Source organism: Vanellus vanellus, assembly GCF_965231255.1.
Source record: "Vanellus vanellus genome assembly, chromosome: 5".
Taxonomy (NCBI): Eukaryota; Metazoa; Chordata; class Aves; order Charadriiformes; family Charadriidae; genus Vanellus; species Vanellus vanellus.
The window spans coordinates 51,764,051-51,779,831 of record NC_138910.1 but is presented as its reverse complement, the minus strand read 5'-3'; the positions used below and the strand labels follow the sequence as shown (position 1 = coordinate 51,779,831).

Below are 15,781 nucleotides of genomic sequence, written 5' to 3'. Positions count from 1 at the left end.
AGGGAAGACATATTTGGCTGTAAAAGGAATTGTGCCAAGACAGAGAGGGAAAAACACTCATAAGCGGAACTGCACCTTGACCAACATTCCCATCATCTTTTCTGACCCTGCCAGTGTTATTGCAGATCCCACATGCTTCCTTTCCACCTCCTAACCCAGCTTGTGTGACTGCACCTGTAGGGCATTCCCTGGATCAAGACTTCCTACAGGAATTTTTTTAAAAAGGCATCTCGCCTACATTTACAAAGTCATGCACCCTAAAGCTGCACATCAGTGGAAAGGCTACACCATGCCACATCCCCACGTGCCCACTCTGCTGCCTCCAGCACCCTGAAGCCACCTCTCTGCTGCCATGTCAACCCGGCACAAAGCCACGCAGCCACTGCAGGGGTGGTCCCCCTCCTCCCTCCCACATCACTTCTGCAACCATGCAGTGAGCCAGCTCGGACAAAGATGTTCCAAACAAAACAAAAGTAGATTAAGTAGCAGCATAACGACCCTCAAAATGCTATCGTTGCTCTACGTCAGGATTAAATTCTTACATTTATCCACCCAGAAGTTGCTCCGCTCTCCAGTCTTAGGCACTGGCAAGTTCTCCAAAACAAACTTTAGTGAGACCAAAACTCTTTAACGAAGATTGGGGTTTATCATGGGGGTTTGGTTTTTCTTCCCTGGGTTTACTGTAGCACAAAGCCAAGTGCTGCATGTTCATGCTGTGCCCTTTCCAGCTCGTCAGTCATTTCCCCCAGAGCTTGTCCAGCACTCCCACCATCGGAGCGTGCTTGTGCTGGGAGTGGTATACAGGTTCCACCTACCACAGGCACTGGTCTTGCTCTTGAAGAACAAAGCTGGGCATGAAAAGTATTCATCCCAGATTAGCAAACAATTGTATTTAGAAGGAAAGTACCAAGCCAGGAGGACTCACTGGCTTCATTCCCATTCCCACCTTCTCATCCTTCGAATACAAACATAGTACCATAGGAAACTAAAATTTGCACAGCGAGTAAATGGAAAACTGCGGGAAAACTACCTTCCTCCTCCCTTGAAAATAAAATCTCACCATCATAAGCAAAGTTTAAAGGAAGAGGCTTAAACTATGGTAATTGTCATCAAATCCACACTTCTCCCCCCCCTGCTCTGGGACTGTTTTAACTCTCTTGGAAGAGCTAAGTAAATTCTGTAATTCAAGTCAAAATTTGCAATTAAAGCAGCAATTTGGTCAGTTTGTTATTATAAGGAATATAGTTCACCATCTCCAGAAGTGCAGAATTTCAAAGACAGAATTAATTTTCTAATAATTAAGAAATAAGTTTAATGAGTAAAAATTACAGAGTCCACTCTCTAATTACAAATTTTAGCACTGTCAATCATCTGTCCCAAATGCTCCTAATGCTGAAACAAAGCAGACTCTTCATACCTGCATAGTTACAGCATCTGAATTCTCATGCAGTCTTACACACTAGAAAAGGTTAGTATTACTACAGAGGAAATTTTCTTACCGTCTTGATAAGGTCAAGAAATAGATTTTGAAATACATATTATTAAATTGAGATGACGAGTGCTTACAGAAAAGTTTCACTCACTAGCAGATAAACACTCTGGACTGCCATAACAAAACCCTCTTTTTCTTTTAGCATTAATTTCTAGCTAAAACCAACCTCAAAGTAGTATCTACATATCAAATGTAAACTTTTATCATTTAGAATTTCCTGATTTTTATGTTTATGGCACTGATATTAAACACCATAACCCTACAGACACTATATTAATGTTTTAGGGGGGTTGTATAGAAAGAGCAAATAACATAAAGCAAGCCTGCAGGCATAATGTTGGAAGAAGTCTGTCGTCTTTTGGAGTTTGACGATACTTTAAAGAGTAAGACAGAGGAAGAAAAACCTCAGTCCTGCACTGATGACTGCTGTTTACAACTCCACCATCCAAGGGCTTGTAGAAAAGAATGTGCAAGGGCTCCAAAAGCTCGCAAGTTTTGGCTCCCAGGGTCCCTTGATTATCCGACGATTATACTTGCAGATCAGCGGCTACTCCCAAGGATGAGGGCTCCCTCCCTTGTGCAAACAAATCCCAAAATGACAGGGCTCCAACTCTTTGCTAGAGAAAAGCCACAGCAGCCCCAAGGTGTCATTACACCCCTCCTCGAAGTCACCGGCCTGACGCAGACTTTGCAGAACCACACACACCTACTGTTCAGCTTAGTGCTTCAACACAGATCCCTCTTTGCAGGCAGCCTAAAACACCAGAAGGACAGAAAATAACTCTGTTTCGGGGCTGGTAATTTCTAACATCGGAGTCACAGCAGTTGCAACACCCTACCCTGGGGCCCTACCAGCAAGGCCAATCTGAACTTGCCCGCGAGAGCCCTAATCCTTGACCCAACAGCCACTAGCACAGGAGGACAAAACACAAACAGGCGGGTGAAGCAACAGAAATTGCCATGCACTACTTAAGATGCAGAAATTTTATTCACCAGCTGCCTGAAACTTTTCGAATAACAGTAATCAGGCAGCATCAAAACAGAGCTGACTCTTGAGGATGGACCTGAGGGGCAAATTCTTCAGCCCAAAGAGTTTACACATCTCTAGCAGAAGAGTTTACCTATAGATCCTTTCTGGCACGGGGCAATCATCCTTTCCTGCCTTTAAAAATAAGTCATGTAGAAATAAAAGCACAGGGGCTTACTGCTTTCCTGCTTCAGGAACACTGAACCACTTCTGTCACTTGTTTCTAGGTTTCAGTAAGTTCACAAAGCAAAAGTAAAACCAAGCAAGTTTTTAAACTTCAGTCACCAGCACTATCCAAAAACAAACAAAAAGCCTCATCAGGAAGCAGAGTATACTTTTTGTCCATGAAGTCAAGCATGAATACTTCTACGCAATCAAAATATCACCTTTTAAGATAACAGAAAAGCTCAGCAATATACTGTTAAACCAACATAATCAATGCCAAATAAATTTATAAAGTTCTTGTTTTGTACATTACTGACCACGTCAGGAAATAAGTGTCTTAAATTGTTTGACTATATCTGAAGTTTAGAAAAGGAAAACAGGCTTTAAAACACAAACAAGCCATTACTGGAAGACCTTCCAAAAACCTTGAGATTAGGAATTCAGGTCTGTATTTCAACCTGAAAACATTGCTGACTCAGAGAAAAGCAAGTTCTACATAAACTATTCAAAACCCTTCTCCAAATGTCAAACACTTTCTTACAAAAGATATTTTGCAGACCATGGTGGATGCCAGCTTTAAAAATCAGGATTCTCTGTGAAAAAAAGGTTTCCCTTTGGTCCCATTCCCACTGCAGTTCAGTCATTTAGCTGCAATAATAGACAAGTGCTGCCAAGGCTATTGCCTTTATTTATTTATTTCCCCCCCAAGGCTAGGACAGGACAACGTTTTTGCCATGAGAAAATCACGGTGCCAGAAACCAGCCTTGGATTGAGAAGCTCCATGACAACAGAAGCTGTTTTTAAAAGGCATCCAGCTTCTGCTGCCAAGAAGGGCCGGCGGTAACCTTCCTTTTGTTCTTTTTCTATAGCCCTAATACTCCGTTTACCCTAAGCTCTACAAAGTTGCCGTGAACAAGGCTGCCAAGAAGATAGTCTGATCAATATTGCAGCTTTCCGACCTCATCTGCCTATGCAATTGCCTGCTGTGAGTAAAAAACACAGTAAGACTGAAAGGCTCTCACTTTGACTTGCAAAGCCAAGTGGCAAACCAGCAGCAATCTGGATGTACTCCCCTCTCGCCACGCTTTTTAGTTTGTAGAGGGTTCAGATGCTAGCACACCTAAAATAGAACCTGAGGTTGAAAAATTAACACACACGTTACATTCCTGCGCTGTCCCAAACACTCATTTCTTAGTGCGTCTGTCAACTGTTCATTTAATTTCTCATTTTCTGCAGCTGTAGTATACAAACAAATGATCAGCATCCCGGGCAGCTCTGCTTACTCCCTTCCATGCAAGAAAACACACAGTAAAAGTTTTCTTTGTTAGAGCAGTGCCCTCTAAAAGTAATCATTAAAAAAAATTCCTTCAGTCTTTATCATGCTGAATTTTAAGGGGCATTTAATTAAAAAAGATTAATTAGCTTTGTTATGAGATCAGCACAGGTGTAGTTCTCTGAATCACCTTCTGTTTGCCACAAAACAGTTTTATCTGAGTAAGGCTATTTCAACACTTCAGCTAGAGAGGAGGCAATTTTGTTTATCAGGAGGACTGCCATCTTTTCAGTCAAAAATAAGTCAAACTCAACATTGGCATTAAACAGATCAAATCATACTGAACAGGTGATCACAAGTTTAATATCAGCACCATTTTGAATGCACTGAACTTTTAACATTTTCTATACCCTGCCCTTGACCTCTTGCTAACGAAAAGCCCTTTATGCAGGGCTCAAGTAACAACAGAACTGTGCTCTGAAAAATTAACAAGATTTAAAAGACAGTTTTCTTGTTCCCAGGTCTACAAAGACAGTAGCTGCTTATACTTCAAGGCTCAATTGCACATTATGGGGGGAAAAAAAAAACAACAAAACACACAACAAAATAAGGCCACTTTTATTACCACACTCAAAATTCTAAAAAAGTGGGGCACTAGAATGAAAACATATATCTGCCTCCACAACCCCCATCAGCTTTGTCCATCTACTCAACCATCACAATTTTCTAATACCCTTTACAGTTCTCCAGCACCAGGGTTGTACAGTTTTCCAACTTTTGACACGGCACAGGGCAAAATTTTACACCTAAAAATCAAACTGTGTAGTTCATAAATGCAAGGACAAAGATTAGCTTTACACCTTTAATGCGTCAGCCTCATGTTTATTGGGATACTTTTCCAAAGGAAAGGTTCTTCCGCAAGACAACTCCCTTTCTCACAACAGAAAGCTGCACCTGGGTCAGCTGCAAATTGGATCACTCACCGAAAGCTTCCAATAAATTAATTACGCACCATGCATTTTCATGTCTAATCTTGTGGCAAATAAAATTCTGTATGAGAAAACTTTTAAGTAATTAAAGTATAGATACAGAAATTTCTTCCTAGGAAATATCCTTGCTATAGGAAGGAAGCCAACTCTACTTGCAAATAAGGAACATTTTCATTCACGTTATTCCACCTTAACTTCCACGTTGCAAATTATACATACTCATGTAATGGTGTGCATCTCTCTTGGAATTTATTTCATCAACCAAAAAGTGGACCTTGAATTAAAATACTATAAAATCAGCAAGAAAGAAGCTTCATGCACTAGTTAATATTAAAAAAAAAAAAAAAAAACACAACCAAACCTGAAGAACAAGACCTACTTTTCTAAACCATCACGGATGATCTCCACTTAATGAATACTTTAGCCCAAATTAGAGTTGGTTATTAAATTATTTCCCTAAATCTAGTAATAAAAAATGACCACTCGGGGAGCAAATGAGGTTGGTATTGCCTGCACAAACAGCATTTATGTGTAAGTAGGAGAAGGAGGAGGGAAGAACTGCTGGCTGCAGGTCACCAACACAAGTTCTCTCAAGTCTTTGGTTCACCATTTTGTTGTTTTTAAAAATTAACCCAGAATGAATAAAACCTAGTTCAAAATACCTTTAGAAATTATGATTTTTCAGGTTGGTAAAAGTTCTGCTTCCTTATTTTCAGATTGTATCACTGAAATCTTACAAGGAAAGCAGCCAGATTCTTGTAGATGGTTTATTTAGCTGGAAAGATGGAGCAACCTCTGCACTATGCCTACAAGCTAGATATCCAACCAAGTGCCTACTATAAATTATTTACATTTTTGACTTTGTAAACATAGGCTCTAAAGCAATGACAGAGTCCTGGTATGAACTTCAGGTGCAGAAAAAACAGGCAATGCAGTAGCCAGATGTGAGAAGACAGCTGTTGCCCAGCTGGTTGGCTACAAGCTTTGTAGCTCAAAGAGTGTCAGGTTTTGTGGTCTACAGGGTAGCTGCACAGCTGTTCTACAGGTTCTTATTTAAACAACTATCTAGCACTCATAAGAAGTAATTTTGCAAACAAAAAAGGCAGCAATAGTCTTTGTCAGCTATTACAGAGAAGTCACTAAGGCGAGAGCGTGGTGGTGGTGTCAGTGGAATCTACCAGCGCATTACTGTGACAACAGCTCTGCAAAGCCATCTGTGCAATGATGCTTCAAAGTTGACCTTTTTCAAATTCTCTTATTTCAGAGGAAAAAGATTCTAATCCTTCAGCAGATAAGTAGAAAGCATGGCTAGTTTAACCCTGTGCACCTCGAAGAGGATCTAAATGACCACTTTCCAAGCTGGGGGGGGGGGGGGGGGTGGGAAGCAAGAGGGGTACAAAAAAACCCAATTAGGTTGGTAAAGCTTTAGAGCAGAGGTGACCTCAAGGGTCTGTAAGCTTACATCCCAGCTGTCCCCAGTTTTGCTGTTATAATTGAACATTACTACTAGATTGTTGTCTGAATTTGCAAACTGCCAGCACCATCGTAGCTTTGGGATTCTACCTTCATTCTGTCCTCTATCTTTATACATGATCATGATGCTTCAACACTTTCACAATGCTTCACTTCCCGACTGTTAGGAAAATCAATATTCCAAGTAGAATGACAGAACCTATGGCTACGTGGAACCTCAGATTTGAAGGACAGCTAGGCAGAAACTTCTGACAGAAAAAAAAACTAAATTAAGAGAAGCAGCGCAAATGCCTAATAATATTTCAAAACCCACCATAAAAATATTATTAATACAGTATGACAGACCTGGATGACAGAAGACATCGTACAGTGACAGGACTCTCAATACCTGCCTTCCCTGGGTTAAGAACAACCTTTAAATTCTTACTCTTTTCAAGAAGGAAAGTAAAGATGTTTATGTTTTTGCAGAAGTTTACCAATAAGCTAGACCATAAATACTGCCACACACTTAAGCGTCAAGAAAAGACGGTCAACAAGAGCTAAGACTCCAGATGAGATTTCACTGACCATTACATCCCCAGACTCCAAAACAAAGAATGGAGAGTTACTCAGTCGGTGCATACTAGAACCTGTCCAGACATAAAGGTCATGTATGCTCAGTTTAGACAAGTAACCGGCGATGAAAGGGGAGATACTGAAGTTTTGTGGAACCACCAGGATCACACCAGGAAGATCCTTGGTTATACAATGCGCCTGCATGTTCCTCAAGCTGCTGATCTGCTGCCTTGAGTTCTGGCTTTCATTTAAACAAGACGAGACAGCAGCAATTATGGTTGCACAAAAAAAACCCTATCACAGTCACACTTTGAGGTTAAGTAATACAGATACTCTAGCCTCTTATGGACAAGAGGTCTCAACTAGCCCACACACCTCTGACAGGTGCTACGTGAGATGAGTTCAGCCCTGCCATCCACTCCTTCTGCAAAGAGAGATGTTCATTAGCCTTTAATCCAAGCAGTGTTGCATCCGTGATTATAGTTTTTCCCTCTCCTCAATTAGGTGGCTAACGAACAATAAAGGTAACAGTATCTGTTCATGCTTTTAAGATCCACTGAATGGACCTCAAGTAAATAGATAGTGTGTCCTGGTTTGAGGTAAAACAGAACCAACTCTCTGTTCAGTAACTTCACTTTTTAGCTAGGCCTCTTCTAACTACTGACTTTAACAGCATATTGTGCAGAAACCATCCGCTGTAAGTGGCAAGACCTATGTTTATAGTTGATGCCAAGGAATGGTATGCAGAGAGGCTCTTGCTTATACTTATTGCTGTAACACCCAAGGCCAGCTAACTTTGGGTTTTGCCCTGTTGGAGGGTCGGAAGCAGAAAAGCGTAGAGGGGTCCCACCTGTGGGGACGAGTGGACGGGACGGGTGACCCAAACCTGACCAACAGGTCAGGTCAGGACCATCCCATCTGCCTCATGCCCAGTATAAAAGCTGAGGGATCAAAGGGTCAGTGGTCTTTCTTCAATGGCCAGAATCCAAGTAGGACTCTGTCTGTTCGTCTGTCTCTGATCCCGATCCTGAATCCAGATCCAGAATCCAGTTCCCGTCTGTCACTGAGTCCAGTCTGGGACTTCCCCAGTGCCTGCTGGTGACGCAGTTGTCATCCTGGGAGCTTGATATGGTTCTGTATATCATTATTTTATTTTTATTTTATTATTAATATTTCATTACAGTAGTTTAGTTCCTTCTAAATTCATGAGTCTCTCTCTGTCTCTCCCTCCTCTCCTTGAAGAGAGAGGTGAGGGAGTGCATCTGTCATTCGCCTCAGTGGCCAGTCCAGCCCAAACCACAACATACAGCTTTGTTTTATACGGCTAAATAACATGGAAAACCAAGACCAGAACTGTTGATTTAAAAATCAGGTGCCCAGAGTTCAAATTGAAGTCTTTCCTTATATTCACCTACCCCACATTTCCCTCCAGCCGAGGCGAAACTCAATGAATTCAGCAAATCCTCTGCTGGTATCAGTACAAGTGCTAGCTAAGTGAAATTTAAACAAATATATATGTAGACTTCAGGAAAGGAAGGGGAAGATCATCCTGGCTGTATAGATTTGGGCCTTTAGGCCAGCCCCCAGATCAGTAATGGAAAAATTACCATGGGGACTGGAAACACAGCAGCAAGGAGCAATTAAAGGACACTCAAATACTCCATTGCTGAATGTAGTAGAGATCACTCACCTTAAAAACCCACAAATACTCTTTCCCTGGCCCACCTCCTGAATGAAGGTCATACTTCATGGCATGGAAAGAGAAATAAGAGGAAACTTTACAATCTTTTTTTAATGTGCGTTCATATTTATAAAAAAAAAAAACATAAGTTCAATCTTGTGAATATTTTAGTCAAGCGAAAAAAAGTTTCTGTCAGGAAGCTTCATAATAAAATGACTGTTTATGCTCTTTTTACTGAGCCTCCAGTTTTAATAGTCTTATTTCCAGACTTCTATTAAGTGGTAACAATTACCTTCTCATTAAAACTGCACAAAAACCTTCAGAACATCTGACATAGCCAAAAACACAAGATAGGAATTAAAACAAAACTGAGCAATTACAGACGGTTAAATGGTGATAAAGGGCACTTCTAGAGTCTTGTATTATTAATTAGATAAAGTTTTTCCTTTCCATGAAAGTCACACGTAGATGGAGTTGGAGTGATGGGGAATTTTGGCTGCAGTTCAGGCTGCGCTTTGCATCCTAGCTCACACGCACACCCGATGTCCCTTCCTTTGCTGTGGTACTGCTGCTCATCCAAGCCCACAGTGAACCAGTTCAGGAATTGAATCCAGTATTTAGAGAACTACTCAGCATTAGAACTAAAAAGCACTAAAAACCTAATTGATCAATAAACTAGTTTCTTGTGGTTTAGTCCTCTGAAACAGCTTAGCGCAGGTAGGGAAGAGGCAGTTAGGAGGAGATTACCCCTCTGGCAGCAGCTACCCATTAGACTGATTTAACTGGAATATCAAATCACCCCTCTTCAACTCACATTTATCTTGTGATGAGAGATGACTAAAAGCGTTACCCCACAGCTCAGCTGACAGGGAGACGTCGGTAAAGCCAACACAACTCACTTGAGTTGAAATCACATGCCCATACCCTTGATAGGAACACAGCAAACGTCTTGATTATTAGTTAAACAGATTGAACATGTTCAAGCTTTGGTCTTTTTCTCAACAGCACCTAACCTCCTGCCAACGCTCCAGCAGCACGTGTTCCTCTAGCCTTGCTTTCTTCTCAAACTCTGTAATGATGCATTTGTGGGGAAAAGCCTTCCCCCCCTTGGATACAAATTGTCTAGTTCAACATACTCCAGCGCAACCAGTGTTAAAACATTTTTTGAGATATTTTAGTATACTTTTAACTTGTTTGAATAGGAATAAAAATAGTTGGTTTAGTGTAAAAAGGTAAAATGCTTAAAAGAAGGAATAAGTTGGAAAACAAAATAACACAAGAATTCACTGCAACGTGATGGTACACAAGCAAGTGCAGCAATATTTTGCTATGCAAGCTGTACTGGGACCTTTGAAACAAGCAATGCCTTGATCAAAGTATTCTTTAATACAATGGCCAGTTACTGTCCCCTCCATGTGTGTCCTTCCAGGGATGTCTTCTGCTGGGTCTGATGAGCTTTCCCAAGACACCTGTGCTCACAGATCTTATCTGTACCAAAGATGCACATGCTGGCTATGCAACAGGTCCAAATTTCCATATGTTCCCTTGTGGACATTATACAGCCCCCACAGTGCAGGTGACATTCAGTATGACAGTGATGTACAAATGAGGAAGAAAATCTTCTCCCCAGAAAAGAAATGAAAAGGTTGAACAAGGTTCATGCCATGACAGTCTTAATGTGTCACCCACTCATCTGAAGAACAAGAGAAATGCAGGGCAGAATCATCTTAAAATGTAACTTAAATCTTGTTCTCTCAGTACTTGCTCCAACACTTTCTTTCTTTTCTCCCTCCCTCCACCAAATATTAGTTTCTATAGTATGTATGTATATGTATATATTATTTTTCTTTTTAAATTGCTGGCGAAAATTAGGTTGTGCATGAGCAAGTCTTACAAGTGCTAATTTATGCTGCAATAACAGGCCCAGAAACTATCAACATTTTCACAGTGATAAAGTCATCACTGCAAATGCAGCCTGACAAGCAGATCACCTGTGCTGCACCGCCAGCCAGTCCACCTTTACCACACGTGCCCAAATTGAGACTCGTGTAGCCTAAGCAGTTCTGCTCTTCATTGGGATTTGCAGGTGGTCACCAGCAGGATACGTACTCCAGGAGCTTTCGGAAATGCTATCTTTCAGCATTAAGACCATGCCCTATTCAGGCTCCTCATGTGTGTGCTCTAAGCGAAAGCCCAGCAGTCCAAAGCCTGCTCCCCGAAAAAGGATGCTGGCCCACGGGAGGGCTTAAGTACATACCAGCTGCTCTGGTACAATTGTGCAATCAAATAACAATCTGCTGGAAAAGGTTATTCTCAACCCTCCTTGGTCGAACCCTGTCAGGCAGCTGTGAAAACAGCAGCGGGAGTATGAATGAGGGGCCAAGGTAAGGGCTAAAACAAGCAGCAAGGTCAGTTCAAGGCAGAACGGTAAGCTCCGACTACAGAGGTAGTATTAGGAGGGCCTCAAAATATTTCCTTTGAAGAACCAAGCCATTTAAACCCAGAGTTATTTCATCCTGCTGCAGATAATTCAGTATGTACATTGGCAAACCAGTCAGCACTGTTTTGAACAGGGGAATCTTCTCCATACTAGGCAGAAGGCATGGACCTCTTTCTCTGCATTACCTAAGCAAACATCATCCACATCCACAGGGCTTCCAGCTTTTTCAATAAAGCCTCCATACAACAAGTCTTTCTGTCAGGAAACTCTTCCGCTTTCTCCTTGTTCTCTGCTGCTGCTGCACATGGAGGTGGTAACCTCAGAGCCAGAACCACCTCAAAGCTTACAAGAACATTTTTCTCAGTTACCAGCATCTGTTCTCTGCCTTATGCAGCACCATTTCACATTTAGCTGGGAGTCCATCAAACAAAGCGTCCCACTTTGGTACCTACCAGTATTGGACAGAGCACTTAACTACCCTGCTATGACTTCGGACAGTAAAGGAGTGAGCTCCAGAAGAAGTTTTGCAGTCCAGGACAGTCATTTGTTTCCATTGTTGCTTGTGAGAATCTTGAGATGGAGGTATTACCTCCTCCCATAGGTTGCCAGCAGTGATACTAAAAATCTTTAGGGAAATGGTGTAATTACAAGCATGATAACTTTTTAAGAATACGGGGAGTAGCAGAGCGTGCTTTCTGATCCTAACGCTCCTGGGACAGGACAGAAATGAGATGGGGAAAGCCTGCCCCTGCGCCACACACCGGTGCGTCCCAGGAGGGCCCTGCTTGGTTGTGTTTGTCTAAGGGGAGGCAGAAAAGGGAATTACAGCTAATTGAAAACATTTTGCATAATTGGAGCTGATAAGAGACCTATACACACACTCCTTGTATCCTTGTAACAATTACAGCACACATGAAATTCAAAAGTTGGGCAAAGAAATAGAAACACTAATACTGGTGGTAAAAAACAGGTGAATAAATGGACAATCGATATTAAAAAAAAAAACACAATGCTACTTTTAAACCACTTTTCAAACATGAGAGCATTTTTATTGGGGATATCAGGGGGGAGGGGAGGGAAATGACAAAAGGAAGATTAACAAAACTGTGTCTTGGGAAAGACTTCAATTAATATTAAGAGCAACTAGAAAGACAAAACAAATGATGCAGAACCAACTACAGGCTCCCCATATGGAGGACAGCGTATGCACAGTACAAAGACAAGTCTACTTTAAACATGCTATCGATGGTTTAATTTCCCCCCAGGGAGTGAACACTGCTCAAATTCATTTTTCCTGTTTTTATTTTATCAGCTATTAAGAGCAAACAGTTAGCAAGAAGATAATAGGCAAGCAATTATCAGATGAAGAAAAACATGTTTCCAAGGTATCTCAGAAAAATGACACGGGACTTGAGAGTGGCTCTGTGCAAGATTTTACCAGAGGACCTCACCAGTCAGACCATGTTCAGCTCTTTCTGACTTCCCAGGAAGGAGGAACATAACAGCTTTTTAATTCTCATCAGCGTTTACATCAGTGTCTTCCTAAAAGTTTTGCATAATTTAAAACAACATTTTTCCTTTTCAAATTATACGCGTCTAGTTCAAACACCAGTAAACGAGCATTAAGGTAGCTGCTTATCTACTCCAGGCAGTAACTCTTCTGTTTTAATTCTTACATTATTATAGCGACAGATGTTGTAAGATCCTCCCAGCCTTACAAAGCCTACCCGAGGTTCTATTCCTCTTTGCTCACACACGAGCGCAGCCACCCAGCTGAGCCCCACCCTGCAGCTCATTAAAAAATATGTATTGAAGCACGCCCGGAGCCACTGCGGTAAATTCAAGATATGCAGAAGTTCTCCAGCACAGGTCTCCGCAAGTTTGGAGTTGTTTTCTTTTAAAAACACTTTCATGTAGCATCCTTTGCCTTCCCTTATTCGCAATCCCGGCGCTTAAAGGGCTTGTTTAAATCCAATTCAAGTAAAAGTAGCATTCCTCAGACGCCACTTCGCAATCGGAAGCTTTGCTATGATTTAAGTACATGGAAGGAATAAGCTATAGTTCAAATGTGCTTCCTTCAAGGGGAAAGAAGATGATCTTTAAAAGGGCTTGATTTGAAAGTCTATGCTCACTTCAACTTTTCAACAGAGCTCCTGTGTTCAAGGGGTAATTTTAGTTTAAGATTAAAATGCAACAGAGACCAGGACTGCACTTGTTTGTTTGTCTGTCTTCCAAGCTAATCTCTTTCTTTTTGCACAGCACAAGTCCCTAGCCAGAAACCACAAGGGCTGGGTATCTCCTCTTGGAGCATCCCTGCCAGACTGAACTGGAATCCTTTTGAAAAGCATTTTTAACACCCCAAATGAGAAGAAAGATTGAGAGGCATGTGATTCCCCCCTACCTTTCACCCAGGCTCAATGCAAAGCACTGCTGGCGCTTGGTAAATAAAAAGGCAAAAGGAACCATTCAGTAATTTCTATTGCTTACAGAACAAAACCTGGTGGGAAGGGAATACACAAACCGCAGAAGTGACTGCCAATAGAAAGGTTTTGCATCCAAACACAAATTCTAAGTATGCTGAGGGTTCGACTTCCTAAGTCACCTCTTATTTACATTTCAAAGAACGCATTAGAGAGCCACCACAACTAATTCTATTTTACCCCTATTCGTGACAGTGGCAAAAAGCCTGAATTATAAGTCTCAGTTGCAGTATCAGCTGTGCAAATAGACAGAACAATATTTTTGATGAACTTGGATAAATCATCTATGGGTATCTTCCCAAAGAAACCTGCTTTACCTTCAAGTTGGCAAGCTCACCAGTGATACAAGGCAGATGCACCCTAAAACATTCTGCAACAGAGGTTATAAACCAGCTAAAACAGCCAAGTTAGAGCGCAGAAATTCAGGATTAGGATGCCCAACGTCAGCTTTACTCTGCAGTTTGCCACACAACACAAAACAATTAGATAAGATCACTTTAGTGTGTCACTGTTCTAGATTAAGAGCTGGACTCGCTTTTAAAGATGCTGGGGACAGAGAAGAGTTATACATTTGAGGTATCGGGGACCCATTTCTCTCTCCATTCTACCTTTACATTTGCCAACCTCGAAACATATTTGCATCACCTTACACACCAACACTTCCTCTGTTAAAGGTAAATGAACTTAAGCATGCTTTGGTGTAAAAAAACCTGCAAGTCCCTTGCCTGCCTCTACTGTACACAGCAACTTTGCCAAGCAGCAGTTCACAAGATAATGCTGGCTTTGAAGCTATGGTTGACTTGAAACCTTGTTCCTTGCAAAACCTGTTAAATAAAGACTGCTCCTTATTTAAAGTATGGGTGATACCAATGGAATAGAGATGCAAGCAGTCAAAACAGCAGTAGCAACAAGCAGGGAGGAACTCAGAGCTTTGGGCACTGAGTGTTTGAAAGCTTTTGCTGTGCTCCAGGAAATTTGGACCAAACGATGCATGTTCAAGCCACGCTGCCCATGAGGCACTCTCCTTCTAACAACAGCAAAACCCAAAACCACTATTCTTGCTCCCCTAACCGTGCTTTCAGCTTTGTGGTCGTGTCCTCATGGAAAAAATTTAACGCAACAGATGACCGTAGCGTCCAGAAACACTGCTCATGTAGCCGGCATGCTGCTAATCAACAGCCGGAGCAGATGGAATGCAAATCTCTCAGCAAGGGGAGATCGGGAGGCTGTCACCATCCTGCTCTGAAAACGTAAATGAGCTATTATCAATTAGGAGCTAAATTCAGACAGAAATTTGGTGAAAGGCAACACTTCAAGGTGTTTACGGGGAAATCAATCTGCTCCATTTAAAAAAACCCACCATGTATCGCAAGGTTATTCTGCGCTGTTCTATCTGCCAGCAATGCATCAGCACAAGTTGTTGTCTTGATTTTATTTCCTGCAAGGATTTTAATTTAAGCCTTAGGCAAATGTATCAATTAGCTACAAGTAGAGGGAGGATGGCCTTAAAGGTAATATTATTTGCTTGTCACCAGAAAAGAAGCATTTTTTTTTGAAAATATTTTGGAGGATGGAATCAGCTCCTCTTCAATAGCAGAAGACGGGGGAGTGGAAAAAGCACCACCCAAAAGTAACATGGAAATGAAGTTTTGCTATGGCCATACTGGTTTATACCAGCAAGCCACAAGGAACCAACTTCAATACATTTGGGAGTTTTTTAAGCATTTTCACATATGAGAAGCATTGAAGCTGCCCCAGTTCATTCACTCAATTGATTCACCAACTGTCCTGAAACATGAATAAATATGTAAGTGGCTACTCTACTCTAATTAGTGACATTCAGTGAATCTAACCAGAGAGCCTAGACCTCCAGCCCCTGCATTTAGCTCTCAGTGAGTCTCCCCTGGGAACTGAATAGCAATCAGGTATGTAATGCAGGGATGTTTGCTTTTTTTCCTTCCTATTTAACATGGAAAATAAAGGGGGTGGGGCAGGGAGATAGGATGGAAAAAAGAATTAAATCCTTAAAGCCTGGCAAATGGTCTAAACATGCTTAAAGAACTGCTTTAAGAAAAAAAAGACATTAGAAAATAGGGAGAAGGAATAAAGGAAAAATATAACTGACTGCAGTTGCTGAAAACATGAAGCAGATGATGCATTTCCTATGTGATAGCTTAAACAAGTCCCAAGGCACACCTAAGTCCAT

The 15,781-nt window shown here is 41.4% G+C and overlaps 1 protein-coding gene across 1 annotated transcript in view; it reads right to left on the bottom strand.

Moving 5' to 3' along the window:
• The window catches only part of XPR1 (xenotropic and polytropic retrovirus receptor 1), a 109,328-nt gene that overhangs the window by 37,608 nt on the left and 55,939 nt on the right, over positions 1-15,781 (bottom strand). The gene's annotated exons all lie outside the window — the stretch shown is intronic.